At 37.0% G+C, this 12,172-nt stretch overlaps 1 protein-coding gene across 2 annotated transcripts in view; it reads right to left on the bottom strand.

Annotated features, from left to right (window-relative positions):
- Dip-C (dipeptidase C) overlaps nucleotides 1–11,323 on the bottom strand; it is a 149,243-nt gene extending 137,920 nt beyond the window's left edge. The window contains exon 1 of one of the 2 annotated variants that reach the window (XM_089098427.1): nucleotides 11,207–11,323. The gene's annotated coding sequence lies outside the window, so the exon portion shown is untranslated. The other variant, XM_089098428.1, reaches the window with a different exon arrangement.
- Nucleotides 11,324–12,172: the final 849 nt, after the last annotated feature.

Raw genomic sequence — 12,172 nt, 5'->3', positions numbered from 1 at the left:
GCTCTTTTATCATAGGCAGCACGATAGCGCTGCCTAAGTAAAGAACAATGTGGGCACAATGTATTATTTTTTTTTCTTCTTCTTCTTTCTCCATACCCGGGCACTTCGTATCGAAAGAGTTGTCGTAGAAACTTCGAAAAGGGCTCATTCGATTGGAAATTGGAATGGCTAATGCCCTTTTTAACAATCGAAAGTGATTGGAAGGCTTGACATTTTTATAGTAAGATCGATGTGTGTATAATGTATTATTTTTTTTGTCGTTGTTGTTTAGACCAGGGCACTTTGTATTGAAGGAGTTGTTGTAGGATCTTCGAAAAGGACTCATTTGATTGAAAATAGAAAGGGCTGATGCCCTTTTTAATAGTCGGAAGTGATAGGAGAGAAATAATCCCCCTTCCACGCCCACCCACCCATTTGAATTTATGTTTAAAAACTAAATGTTGCCATAAGCTTAAATCAAAATGCACTGTGTTAATGCTAATTCCCAATAAGGAATCTCAGCAGTATCCCAAGAACGACAGAGGGTATTATGTTCAAACTTTCGGGGCTGCTTCTGCTCTTAAAATTTTACCAAATCAAAATACCCTAAATGTATCCAAGCTATCAAAGAAAGTAAACAGATTGTTTTGCGAATGGTATCAAGTTTTCCATTTCAGGTCAACTAGAGGAGGTATGAAACTAAATTAAACACTACTATGTGTGTCCAGATTTTTAAGAGGGTGTAAGTTGTTAAAAATTGCTGCAAATTTTTTTTCCAGCATACAAATAGCAGGCCAAACTATAAATTCTTAAAAAAAACGAAAATATTTAAAGTATTATTTTCTTTTTCTCTCAAAAGACTATATCAATATAAAACGAACAGAAATTAATTTAAAAAAAACTTTTTCCGCAAAATAAGTTTTTCAAAGAAAAGTAAAGAACTCCATTAAACAAAAAATGAGCAAAAATAAAATCAAATAATCTACCAAGTGTGAAACTACCACAAATCAATATTGATAAATAAATGAAACCCAAAACAAACAGTAATTACAATAATAACCGAGTCAAACTCAAAACGAGCAAAAATTAACATAAGTTGGGCTCAAAACCCCTATGCCTTCCCAAGGCCAGAACATAATTTGCACTTTACTGAAAAAATACAAACGAATGTGCATTGTCAGTTTAATATGCATATACTGATATTTAGTAATCAAAATGTTAATATTATTGAATTTAGTAAAGTTATAAAAGTAAAAATATTTATATTAGATAGCCATTTTGTTCAATGTAGTTGGAAGTTCTGGAAATTAGGTCTTTAAGGATGACATCCCCCCCCACCCCAGCCCTCAGGGCAAGGGTTGTAAGTTATGCCCTGGGGGCATATAAGGTTTTTTATAGAAAGCATTGCCGTGGAAACTTGAAAAAGGGTTCATTTGGTTGGAAATTTGAATGGCCAGTGTCCTTTTTAATAGTCAAAAGTGATTGAAAGGCAACTAACACCCCTTCCACGCCCACCATTTCCTCAAACACGTCCAATCAAATTTTTGAGATAGCCATTTTGTTCCACGCAGTTGAAAGTTTTGGAAATTATACCTTTGACCAGGACAATCCCCCCACAGTCTTCAGGCCAAGGGTTATAAATTTGAGGATGACACCCCCAACCCTGTTGTCAGGGCAAGGGTTCATAACACCCATAAGCTGAATTCTAAAGAGGGGGGCTTACCTGGTTTAATTGGCACTTTCAATGCTATATAATATAAATATTAAAACAAAAATATAAAAAAATAAGGCAGCATCATTCAGCCAGGAGGGGGCAGGTCCCCCTCCTGGCTGGGGGCACCTACCTGGTTTTATGGGCGCCAATGCAAGGGTTGTAAGTTATACCCTGGGGGCATAGAAGGTTTTTATTGAAAGTGTTGTTGTAGAAACTTCAAAAGGACTCATTTGATTGGAAATTGAAAGGGCTAGAGCCTTTTCTAATAGTTGAAAGTGATTGGAGAGCAACCAACACCCTTCTCACACCCACCATTTCCTCAAACACATCCAATCAAATTTTTTAGATAGCCATTTTGTTTAATGTAGTTGAAAGTTCTGGAAATTTGGTCTTTGAGGATGACAACCCCTCTCACAGCCCTTAGGGTAAGGGTTGTAATTTATGCCCTGGGGGCATATAAGGTGTTTATAAAAAGCATTGTCATAGAAACTCAAAAAGGGCTAATTTGATTGGAAATCAAAAGGCCTAGTGTCCTTTTTAATAGTCAAAAGTGATTGTAAGGCTTGACATTTTTATAGTAAAGATCAATGTGGGTACAATGTATTATTATCATTTATTTTTAGACCAGGGTACTTAAAGGAGGTGTCATAGGAACTTCGAAAAGGGCTCATTCTATTGAAAATAGAAATAGAAAATAGAAAACTTGCCTCAAGTATAGGGATGAAATTGGATGATCACATGGAGTGTAATCATGTGATCTAGGTCTCCATAATATAATGTGTGATATAGGTTTCTCTATAAATGCTATCTCACTTCTTCTCAGTTTTAATGGTCCAGCAAAGATTTCTTTGTTGTTCACAGCAAAATTGTTGTCAACATTTGGCTATTTCAAAGTTAATCAACTATTTTAATCCACTTAAAACGTTTTTCGTTTTGACTATCCTTTGTCTGGAAAATCCAGGATGCTTGAAATATGCATGTCCTACTTGTCCTACTACAAACTTCTAATAATCTTAAGTAGGACATGTATATTTCAAGAATTGTGGAGTTTCTAGACAAAGGATAGTCAAAACTAAAATTTGTTGAAGTGAATTAAACTGGTAGATTAACTTTGAAATGACCAAATGTTGACAACATTTTAACTGTGAACAACAAAGAATCTTTGCTGGACCATTAAAGCTGAGAGAAAGTGGGTCATTCCAGGTAGCATTTACAAGGATACCCATATCACTCATTTTAATATAGAGACCTAAGTCACACAATTACACTCCATATGATTATACAATTTTGTCCCTGTACTTGAGGCAATTTTTTCAGTTTTTTGCTTCCACTATCTGAGTAGTATTTTATATTCAATTCAATTTTATTCAAATAAAACATAACACAAACATCAATAACAATAAAGATCCTAGAAGATAACTTGTTAAGCACCAAAAAAAGAAGAAAATTAAAGTAACACTGAAAGAAAAAAAAATTGAAGAATAAAACATGGGTAATTAGAGCAAATTTGTTAAATATGGAAAGATTAAATTATATTATCAAGTTTTGTTACATTTTTATACAACTTGCAGAAACTTGTAGCTAGTTCAACACTGGAGGGAATTTTGTTCCATTGAATAATAGATTTGTAAATGGGAGATTGCTGGGCAGCCCTTGAAACGCATTTAGGAATTTTAAAGGCTCTATTGGATGAACGGAGACAGTGGGCTTCCAAATTATTAATATTATAATAGGTTAGTAGTTGAGGTGGAAGATTATTGTGAAAAGCAGAGTAAGCAAGCAATAAGTTTAGTTTTTGTATGATTTGATCAAGTGGAGCTATGCCAAAATCTGAATACAAATCACGAGTTGGATACAGACGGGGAAGCCGAAAAACTGCTTTAATGGCGCGGTTTTGGGCAAATTTGAGTTTTTAAGTGAAGGACCATTTTGTATTTCCCCAAACTGATCTGCAATATGAAAGGTAAGGAAAAATTAAGGAATAATAGAGGGTAACTAGGATGCCAGGAGGAAGAAAATAATTCACACAGTTAATCATAGCTACTTGTCTCAATATTATTGCTGTTATGTAAGAAATATGATTAGAGAATGACAAGCATGAGTAAATAAATACACCAAGAAACTTGGCAACCTTCACTTGTGGGAGGATATCGGAGGAGTACCTGAGACCAAGAGCAGGTTGAATTACGTCTTTGTTGTAGGAGGCTCTGAATAATTCTATTTGACTTTTTTTGCTATTAATGGTCATGTTATTTGTAAGGCACCACGCCTGGACTATGTTCAGAAGGACTTGGGCAGAGGTTATTGCCGATGGTAAATTGGAGCCAGTGATGAAGAAGTTGCTGTCATCAGCAAATAATACAGGGTACACTGAAGGGCCCAGGTCTATAACACGATCATTGATATATAGGAGAAATAAAATAGGGCCTAGAACGGAGCCTTGCAGGACACCCCTCCGAACAGGTAAGGGCTGAGAGGATACTCTACCTAGGCTCACACTCTGTACCTTTCCAGATAGATAAGAATCAAACCAAGAGAGGGGAACACCACGAATACCTTAACTATTTAATTTACTTATTAAAATACTATAATCGACCATGTCAAAGGCCTTAGAAAATCCAAAAATAAGCCCAATACAGTTTTTCTAAGGTCAAGTTGTGAGCATATGAACTGTGTGATGTCAATTAGAGCATGAGAAGTTGAGAATTTCAGCCTAAAGCCATATTGGTGAGGAGAAATCAAGGATACAGAGTACTGACTGTCAAACAGAAAGGGAGACAGACGTCTGAAGATGATTCTCTCGAGCACTTTGGATATAACAGGAAGAATTGAGATTGGACGATAATTACCTATCTCAGTTGGATTGCCCTTTTTAAGAACTGGAATAACAATGGCTGACTTTAGTAAATCAGGGAAAACTCTGTGGGTTAAAGATAGGTTGGCAATATGCTTGATGGGCTTGTAAACAAAAGGATATATGGTCTTCAGGAGCTTATTACTTAATCCAAGACAGTCAGGAGTAAAACTATTAGGGATCAGGAGTAAAACTATTAGGGAGAGAACCGATGATTTGAAATACATCATTGCTATCAGTTGGGCAAAATAATGTGGATCTAGAATTGAAGCAAGGGAGTACAGCCTGTGAGGAGGAGTGGGAGTCAGTATGAGGAACATTAGAAAAATAGCTAATAACTGCGTCCGGTGCATGTAAAGGATCTATTAATCTACCATTTGTATCTTTAAGGCGAATAAGTATAGACTTTGATTTTCTATTTTTTGAGAGTATATCATTAATGGTGGACCAAATCTTTTTCAGGTTTCCTTTGCAATCAAGAATTTTTGTATAATAATAATTTTTCTTTGCTTCACAGATGAGTTTAGTGTATAAGTTTTTATAATGTTTATAATTAGATAGGTCAATATCACTACTGGTCTTACAGGTTAACTTATATAATTTGTTTTTACGATATGAGGAGACAATGAGGCTATGTGACATCCAGGGGCAAATAGGGATATTTTTCCGGTTAGGTTTACGATTAGGAAAAGTTGAATGGATAATTTCACTTAGCCTTTGTGCAAAACCATTTGTGGAAGAATTTACCTCTTGACAATTTAAGACATCAGACCAGTCAGTGGTTCTTAGGCAATTGATAAAATGGTTTATATTTGCAGAGCTGTAATTTCGAGTAGGTGTTGGGATATTAATTCTAGAGCGTAGAGGTAGTGGTTGCAAAGGTAGTGACAAGTAAATAGGAAAATGGTCTGACAGATCTGAAAATATTGTGTTATAAAAGTGAAACCTTGCAAAATAGATCTTCTGCTTAAATGAAGTACAACAAAATTGTTTTCAGCTTCACAACTTTCTTAAGTCCTAATTTATAAGGTTTTAAAGATATGCAAATGCATTTCCTTAATTTTGAAAAAACATTGATATGGCTTAAAATTCTACTTAAATGACAGGAACTGTATTTTCAGAACTAAAGCCAGAGTAAAAGAAATGGGTGCCTGAAAATAATAATCAAATGTTTTGTCAAAATTTTAAAAGGTATGAAATTTTCAATAGGACCTGTCACATTGGCAAATTTCAGGACCCACTAGAGGGAGGAAGGTAGCCTAGGTACTTCAAAATACCTTCCCAGGACATACTTTAGCCTTTAGACCCATCCCTGAAAGTTTCATTTTCCTAACCTAACTCCTTTCCAAGATAGCCAAAAGTAGCTACAGTAGAATTTGGTAAATTTTTACAAAATCATATTATTGACTTATGAATAAAGTGAATATACCACTTGATGCCTTTTTTTATGCTCTTTCCAAATATAATAATCATTTTTGTGGAAAATGAATTTTACCCCCACCCTTATATACCAATTCAGGAAATATGTTTGCACATTAGGGGGGTGGGGGTAAAGTTTAAACTTACTTCCCATTTACATCAGAAATAAAATTTACCCACCCCCCTTATGTGCAATTATATACCCTGAATTGGTATATATAGGGGTGGGGGTAAAATTCATTTCCAACAAAAATGATTATTATATTTGGAAAGAGCATAAAAAAAGGAATCAAGTGATAAATTCAATTTAATTACCTTAAAATTACCTTAACTCATACCTCCTAGTAATAGGATGAATCATGTGTCTGCCAGCTTCAGTGATTATATTTAATCATAATTTGTGGTGTCCAACCTGGTGCACCAAAGTGTGTTGATCCACTCTCTCTCCACTGATGTCTTGAATGCATCCATGCTGGCAGAGGCTACTGTTTTTTCACTAAGGGAGTTCCACAAGCTGACAACTCTATTTGAGAAGAACTTGTTCCTTAGTCTGGTTTTGGCTAGTTTTCGGAATTGCTTTTGAGAATGACCACGAGTTCTGTTTGAATTATCTGGTTGGAAAAGGCAAGGAATGGTATCCTCAGCATTTAGGAGCTTGTATGCTGTTATCACATTGCCTCGTTTGTGATAATATTTTAGAGATGGTATTCTAAGCTTACGGAGACAGGATGGATAAGGGACATCATAGAGGTCTCTAATACATTTCATTGCACTCCTCTGGACTGATTCTAGAGCTGCTTGGTCTATCTTATTGATTGGGCATGCGATACACATTCCAAACTCTAGCCTTGGTCGAACTAGACTTGTATAGCTTGGTCATAACAGTTGGAGATATGCTAGTGAACGTTCTTTTGATTAAGCCAATAGTCTGATTATCCTTTGCAATAGTCACTTGTGCATGAATATGAAATTTCAAGTCGTCGTCTACCAGGACACCAAGATCTCTCTCTGCGTGGCTACTGAAAATGGCATTTTAGGACCCATCCCTACAATCCAAATGGTACTGAGTGTGTGGGTTTTTCTTCCCAAGGTGGAGAGTCTTGCATTTTGATGCGTTGAATTCAAGCCTCCAAATATTAGTCCAGTGAGTGAATGTATCGAGGTCCAGTTGGATCGACTTAATATCCTCCGCTGTGTCTGCACGACCGATAAGTTTCGAGTCATCAGCATAGAGGCTTACTTTGTTATTTAGGATTTTTGGCACGTCATTTATATATATATTAAATAAAGTCGGACCCAAAACCGTGCCCTGGGGGACACCACTTCCAACAGCGGCCACATTGGAGAAAAACGTCCTTCCATCCTCGCCAAATACTTTAACCGTCTGTTTCCTATCTGTTAAGAACTGCATCCCCCACTCAGCAACACCACCACTCACCTCAATAGCTTTGAGCTTGATTCGAAGTCTTTTATGGCAGACTTTGTCAAATTCATTTGACAAATCAATTAGTATGATATCGACTGGAAACCCTAGATCTAGAAGATCAGTGATTTAACTATAAGAATCAATCAAGTCTGTTTGAACCGACTGACCAAACCTAAAGCCATGCTGACATGATGAGAACACTCTATTGGTTGTCAAGTGTTTCAGGATTGCAGTGTTAACAATCGCTCCTGGTAGCTTCCCGACTGCAAAGGTGAAACTGATTGGCCGGTAATGGTTTGCGTCTTCTTTGCTGCCACCCTTATGTATGGGAGTTATGTGGGCCATGCGCCAATCCTGTGAGATACACTTTTCATCAAGGGATTTCTGAAAAAGATGAGTGAGTGGGCCTGATAGTTCAACATGCAATTGTTTAAGAAGCCTTGGTTGTACACCATTAGGTCCCACCAACTTATATGGATTCAACTTCTTTAGGCGTGCCTCTACATCTGCCCTATTGACTGTAATCGGGGGCATAGGGGTTATGATGGTATAGGTGGGGGGGTCTGGAAGAGGGGCATTATCAGGTGGAGTAAATACAGATGTAAACTGCCTATTTACGGCATTGGGAATTTCTATTGGGTCATCTATTATACGGTCATTATCTTTAAGTCGCGTAACAGAGTGTCTACCAGGTTTATGGACTGAGGCATAATTCCAAAAGTGTGTTGGATTTAACTTGCTTGCTGCTGCTACAGCCTCCTCATGCTGTTCAAATAACTTTCTGGATAGATTTCTGACTTGATTTCGTGTCTTGGTACATTTTGTGTAGTGGTTCTCATTGTGTATATTCTGTGTATATAGTCTCCAATACCTTTTCTTCTTATTTCTTGCTCTCTTCATTTCTTTGGTCATAAATGGTAGCGTTTTGGTTTTACGAGCCCATCTTACTACAGGATTTTTCTCTGAGACCTCTAGCAGTATTTTCTTCATCATATTCCACAATTTATCAACATCATTCTCAGTGATAAAGGACCAATCCTGCCCCGCCAACTCTTGCTTCATCAGACGGTAATCTCTATACACATGTTTGGTAAAAATTGATTTTTCTGGATACAGTCTAAGGGAGCATCGTATGGCAGCGTGATCGCTTGCACCGAAGGGCGGTAGTGGGGCCACGTTTAAGAGCACTTCATGGTCGTTTACTATTACGAGGTCCAGCAATGATGGGGGGTGGCCATCCCGGTGCCTAGTCGGAAAATTTACAGCTTGGTAAAGTGAATAATTAGCTAGAAACTCAAGAAATGATACAACTGATTTCTGTCCAGAATAGCAACTCCCATCTATCCATTGGACGAAAAGTAGGTTAGAATCCCCGACTATGAGAAGGTTTGCTGTCAGCGCAATTTTTCTATCAATTGATTTTACCACTTCTAAAAAGGACCTTTCTAAATTAAGGGAACTCGGACTTCTGTAAATTGTACCAATCTGTATTGGCTCACCAGGTAGGTTTATTGATATCCACACTTGTTCTAGGTAAGGCTCATAATCAGATTCAATATTAATATTTCTTACCTGGAAAGTATCTCGGATGTATAGGACAATTCCCCTTCCTTCCTCCTTTGATAGATTGCTGATTATTTTGTATCCCGGTATCTGTCTGTTGTTCTGTCAGATGGATAGTAGTCCTTTTTGGTTTGACTTCATATAAGACATAAATATATGAAGCACCTGATGTAATAACACACTTAATTTATTGAAACTTTGAAGTTAGACAGTCAGCATTGCTGAAAAAAACACTAGGGGCACTAATCTTCCCAAAGCTTCCCCTATCAGAGGGAGTTGATGATCTTTCAGAACTCGGCGAATCAATGGTTTGTCCAGTTCTAGCACTATAAAAACAATTGTCCGACTCCCCACTAGCAAAATTATCACTTACATCTAATAATGCACTAGAAGAGAAACTATGTACAGGTTTTGGCAGCCCACTGAGAGTTCCATCTGAGTTGGAGGGGCTGGAGGTAGCAAGTTTTTTTATATGATTTTGCCACTCCGAATCACAATATCCGTCTCTCCATTTGCTCGCCAAGCTTGGATCTCTTCATATAGCTTGGCTCTTTTAGCCCGGTCTGCTTTGGATACGTCGTTTCTGAACTGAATTCTACCAGTTCCTCTCTTTTCATACGACTTCTGTATAATTTTTTTCTTTGTTTCAAGGTTGAAAACGTAAAAAATGATTGGTGAGTTTGAGCTAGTTTGGTTATTCGGGTTAGCTAAGCGACGGGGATTTATGACGGATATATTTGGAAGGCTATACTCTTGGGACAAATACTGCTGAATAAACTGTCCGTCTTCTGGTTTTGCCGGCACTCCAAACACAACAAGGTTCAGTTTATGTCTGTCTGTCTCTATCTTCGACTATTAACTGCTTCATTTTGTTCTCTGAGTGGCTATCAAGATCGCTTTTTAAAGCCTGTACCTGCGAGACTACAAGACAATTCAGCAAGTCCTGGTCGACGGCGGCGCCAGACGTTTGCTCGAGGGTATCTATCCGCGTCTCAATGGCTTGAAATCTACGATCCATATCTTTGACCACTTTAAGCTTAAACTCACTAAGAGAAATTTTGACGGCATCTATAATTTTCACATCAAGATCCTGAATGACTGTTAGGGTTGGTTGAAGCGTTTCAAGGGATTTGGTAATAGCATTTTGGATATCCAATGCATTTCGTCTTGCTTGTTTGTCACCTTTACACATAGGACAATGCCACTTGCATCCGATACGCCTTGTCATCTTTGTTAAGAGAGCATACTCCGGCTCAGTCATTTCAAGACAGTCTATTCAAAGCCATTAATTGCATCCATCACACGTCATCGCGATTCATTCTCCACCTAAATTACAACCACACAATGCACACTGTTCAGGTCCCTTTGTTTGACTCGTGCGAGGTTGTGTCGGCTGCATTTTTAAATGAATAGTACGAATATTTAACTGTGGTTTCACTCTATCTGTACCAAATTTAAAAAAGCGGGATCACGTAAAAAATGTTCTGGAACATCAATGTTTACAAACAAACTTCACAGGTGTGTATTTCGTCGATGCTCAGAAAGCTAAATTTATTGCCTTGACAATTTTCGAGGTAGACAGAATGTGGGTCTTTCTCGGCAAAAAGTAGACTATCAACTCTTTAGAGCCTATGTAATAAGAATGACCAATTGTAAGTCAATTATTTGACTGATTATTTGTAAGTCAATAATATGATTTGGTAAAAATTTACCTAGAATTTTACCAAAATACGGAAAATTTTGTAGAAAGATGTGAGATCTTAGATGTAAAATCTTAATGCAAAAGAATGGGAATAGTATAGTATAATGGTAGCCTAGTATGTTGATATCTGGCACATTGGCTAATTCAGACTGGTGTATATATAATTGAGATCTAACAGCCAACTGGTTGGCTAATTTAATCATTTGATAGCCCTACTGTCAGTTATATTAGCCAAGCCATCTTGTTGGCTAGAAAGTTTTTAATAGCCTATATAATTTTTGGCTATGGAATTTTTCTCTATATGTAAACTATACTCTTTTATATTAGCTGTTTAGTGATATAAGGGCTGTCCATAAACATTTTAGTGACTAAGGGCTGAATTCAGCCCTTTAATGGCTCAAAAGAGCCCCAGAAGTAATTGTTGGATTACAAAAGAGCATTGTGATAGATTCCCTTTCATTCTATCTAAATTATGTAATAGAATGGAAATTTATCAGGGCTATGCTTTGACCTTTTTAAACATTAGGCCTATCATAAAGAAGTGTTTACCTTAATTCTCTTTTTCTTTTTTTTTAAATGAACAAGATAATTTTTAACAGGGTTGCGGCGAAATTTTTCACATCACAACTTTCTATTAAGGGCTGGGCACATGTAGCTGAATTCGGGAACTGATTTCCAAATCTTCTTCTTCTATTTAACAGCAGGCGGGCTTTTCAGTAAAACTATTTAGCCCTTTTCCTTTTGCTTCACTCTGTGGGCTACAGAGCTACTGGCTTGATTGCCTCATATTTATTAGATATATTCAGATATCTTTCAGCAGATCTTTTGACTCTAGGAGTTCAAATATAAGATGATAGATGTCGATTTCTATGCTATGTGTGCAGGTATAGTTGGCTAGGCTCTAGGCTGATAGTTGGATTTTGTGGTGTTTGAAGTATTTTAACAGTTTACAAAGCAAGGTATGTTGTGCAGACGTCAGCATATTACATTCAAATAGGCAATGGTCAATTGTTTCATTATTCATATTAAAATGCCTGCAAAGAGGGGAAAGGGGAATTGAGCCACTTGAATTAGAAAGCTTATATGAGAATGCAAGGAAACTTAGTCCATTTGTTCCAGAACGAATTCTATGATAAATTTTAGAAAGATACTTATTGGGAAAGGGGGAAAGGATAGGATTAATCTTATTAAAATTAATATCTGATAGCCTCCATCGGTAAATATCTCTAATTGGGATTGATCTCCCACTTGGCTGGTCAATATTTATAGCATTTTTTGCTATTTCATCAACCTGATGATTACCACTTATGCCAGAGTGGCTAGGAATGTACTGAAAGTAAGTTTTTATGCCACTTGAAGCAAGATTATCAATAATACTGAGACAATGATAAGTGTCAATGTCCAACTTATATTGAGGAGCTGAGGCCAGCAACTCAAGGCTTGATAAAGAGTCGGAATAGATGATAATATTATTCGAATTTTCAATCAAAGGTTGGTTTTGCTTAAGGTGTTCTA

This window comes from Artemia sp. Qi Xiang Cuo, chromosome 12 (genome assembly GCF_049724085.1).
Source record: "Artemia sp. Qi Xiang Cuo chromosome 12, ASM4972408v1, whole genome shotgun sequence".
NCBI lineage: Eukaryota > Metazoa > Arthropoda > Branchiopoda > Anostraca > Artemiidae > Artemia > Artemia sp. Qi Xiang Cuo.
Note: the sequence above shows the minus strand (reverse complement) of the source record. Positions and strands in the feature narration are given on the sequence as shown.